A 3,579-nucleotide genomic window follows, 5' to 3' on the forward strand; every position below is an offset into this window, starting at 1 on the left:
AGGGCAGGGAACCCTGACTGCCCTTCAGACTGGAGAGGGAGGGGGAGAGGAGTGGGGGGAGGGGGAGAGGAGAGGAAGGAGGGGGAGGGAAAAGGGAGCCGGGGAGGGAAATGGGAGGCGGGGAGGAGGCGGAAATTTTTTTTCAATAAAAAATTATATTAAAAAAAAAAAAAGAGATTGCCTAGGTCTTTAAAAAGACTCTTGACTTACACATTTGAACAATATTAGAACTTTTTAGAGGCAACGGGGACAGAAAGGGCTGGAGAGATAGTGCAGCTGGTAGGAGCACTTGCTGCTCTTCCAGAGGATCCAAGTTTGGATCCCAGCACCCATGTTGGGTAGCCCGTGACGACCTGTAACTCTGGCTCTGGGAGATCCAACGCCCTCTTCTGGCCTCTGCAGGCACCTGCACACAAGTGGTGTACGTCCCATCGACATATGCAAGCACATTTAAGAATAAATCTCACAAAAGGACCGTGTGTGTTTATGAGTTGGACTGAATATACTTTGCATGATGAGATGGCCATGAGCCCGTGGAGACAAGGGGTGGAAAGTGAGGTTTTGATGTCAAGTTGACAAGGAGTGGACTTGTGGTTAATATTGATAACTAACTTGACAGGATCTAGAATCATCGCTGGGCATAGCCATGAGAATGTCTACATTAGGTTTGAAGAGCTACCCTTGATGTGAGTGGCACATCTCAAAGACTTGGATCCTTGACTATAGCCTAAGGAGGAAGCAAGCTAAGTGTCCGTGTTTATCACTCTGCTTTCTGACTGCTGATGCAATGTGACCAGCTGTGTCCAGCTCAGCTGCCGTGATTTCCTGCCATGACAGACTAGACCCTCATACTATGAGGCAAAAACAAACATTTCCTTGCTTATGTTGCTTTGGTTAGTATTTTCTCACAGCAAGGAGAAAAGCATACACTAGCCCAGTGTTAAGGAGATAGCAGGAGAAGGCCAGTGGGCTCAGGGTGTCCTACGGTCCACAATCAGCTTGGACTCTTTTCCAAACACTGATTTATCAGAGTCTACCACTTGCGGGAAGTCAGGGGAATAGCATTGTTTTTGCTAATTGGTTGTCTTTGTTTTCTTTTTGTTTGCATAGTGCTGGGGTTTAAACCCAGGCCCCTTCTCACACAAGACAAGCATTCTGTTACTGAGCATTTATTTACGCTTGACCCTATAAAAGAGCAAGCGAGTTTAAGTCAGGAGCAAGGACTAACTTGGATGTGTTCAGTAGTCACTGTGTAGAACTTACCAGCTGCCAGTCACTCCTTTATGGATTATAAAAATACTCACCCATTTAGAACCCCCCAAGCCCATGAGATAAATGCTTTTATCCCCTACTTTATATGTGCTATAGTAGTGACTTTTCCATTGCTGTGATAAAATAACAAAAACAGTTTATTTTGGTTCAAACTTCAAGGATTTCCCATCATGGAAGATGTGACAGCAGCGTGATGCAATGGTCACATTGTGCCTGTAGTCAGTAGGGAGAGAGCAATGAACTCTCAGCTAACACCCCATTTTTATGCAGCCGGGGAATAGTGCTGCCCTCTTTTAGAGTATGTCTTCCCACCTCAGTTAGCCCAATTAGGATCATTGCCCACAGGCACGCCCAGAAGACGGCCTCCTTGGCAATCCAACCCCTTGTCAAGTTCATAAGCAATATTAACCACCACAAATATAGAAAGAGATATGCCAAGAAGGTAAATTAGTTGGCAAACTGGGCGGTGGTGGCACACGCCTTTCATCCCAGCACTTGGCAGACAGAGGCAGGTGGATGTCTGTGAACTTTAGGCCATCCTGGTTGACAAAGTGAGTTCCAGGACAGCCATGGTGGTTACACCAAGAAACCCTGTCTTGAGAAACTTAAAAAAAGAAAGAAAGAAAGAAGAGAAGAGAAGAGAAGAGAAGAGAAGAGAAGAGAAGAGAAGAGAAGAGAAGAGAAGAGAAGAGAAGAGTGGGTCAGAGCTGGCTTTCCAACCCAGGCTCCAGAGTCTGTTTCTGAGCACATAGAAAGAATGGCCTGGAACTTTCTCCTCTTTCCTGCAGAAAGGCCCTTGCAATTGGTCACCCGCACACCCTCTCCTCGGAGGATTCCACCTCCACAAACTCCACTGGTTTCTCTTTTTGCTCCATCTAACATCTGGCCCATGCTTCCTGACTGAATTTGGCTCTTGCCCCAGGAGAGATCTGCTCCAACCCTGTAGGATTAGGAATGCTAATGAGGAAGCTATCAGAAAAGGCAAAAGCATCATTTGACAGGGCCTCTCTGCTTCACAGGTCACAGAATGTGGAGTCCCCTTGCTGGCCTCCCTGTAGCCCAGTCCTTCTTACTGTCACCTGATTCTTTTTGCCTACCTGTGACATGTTCACAATCTTTCACTAGACCTTTGAATTTACCCTTGCATCATCCAGTCTCAGTTCACAGAGAGTCCGGGAGTTAAGCCCAGTTCATACTGCTCTTCAGATGCCCTCTTGCACGCCCGAGTGACAGCCCTCCTCTGTAAAGGGGATATGGCAAGGCTGTAAGGTGCTTACTGCACCGTTATGATCGTGTGAATTTGATCCCCAGGAGCCAAGTGTATTGGCTCACACTTACCATCCCAGTGAAGGAGAAGGGGAAGGCAGGAAGATTGCTGGGACTTGCTGGTCAGCTAGTCTAACTAAATTGCTGAGCTCCAGGTTCAGGGAGAGCTCCTGTTTCAAATAATAATGTGGATGCCAATGGAAGAAAACTCCTAACACCAACCTCCAGCACATGCATGTGTACACGACATAAATCTCCACAGAAGGCTCCTCATGTTTTTGGTCCATGTATTTCAGAGTTGACAGTTCATGAGGGCAGGGCATTTGGTAGGATGGAGTTTCTGAGGCAGGTTTTCAGGATTTGTTGGGGTGTGTACAAGGATTTAAAGTATGCAGTCTGCCCAGCCCAGAGTTCTGCAGACTTCTTCCACGAAGTGAATATTGTATGCAGAGCACACCGAGTTTTGAAATTGTAGCAGAATGTTCTGTATAGTCAGAGAATGAGCTATGATAGCCATACTTCTAGTTTTCAATGAGTAAGTTTAGTAAGTATATAGCAAACCAAAATAAAAGAATAAATAATAGATGGATGGATTAGATAGTTGGATGGATGGATGGACAGAAATATACAGATGTTAGGTAGATAGATAGGTAGATAGATGAATGGATAGATGATAGATAGATAGATAGATAGATAGATAGATAGATAGATAGATGTATGATAGCAAAACTTCATCAAATCAAACACTCAAAACATCCAGCTGAAATTAACAAGGGAAATCCCTCTACGGCAGCTGGCTGGAGTTCCCAGGCAGTGCAGTACTCCCTGGGATGAGGCTTCCAAAGCAAAGAACAAATAACAACAGATAGAGACAGTATCACCAAATGCAAGACTTGTGTAATCCAGCAGAAGCCACTGGGGAAGTTGAGGCAGTCAGCTGGAGTTCCTGGTTGAGCTTTCTGTCCATGGATGAACGTTACCAGGCTGCACCAGCTTCTCTCCTGCCCGCAGGCACTTTTATGTCATGAGATAAACAATAGA

This window comes from Alexandromys fortis, unplaced genomic scaffold, assembly GCF_014885135.2.
Source record: "Alexandromys fortis isolate MF-2015 unplaced genomic scaffold, M_Fortis_MF-2015_v1.1 scaffold_58, whole genome shotgun sequence".
NCBI lineage: Eukaryota > Metazoa > Chordata > Mammalia > Rodentia > Cricetidae > Alexandromys > Alexandromys fortis.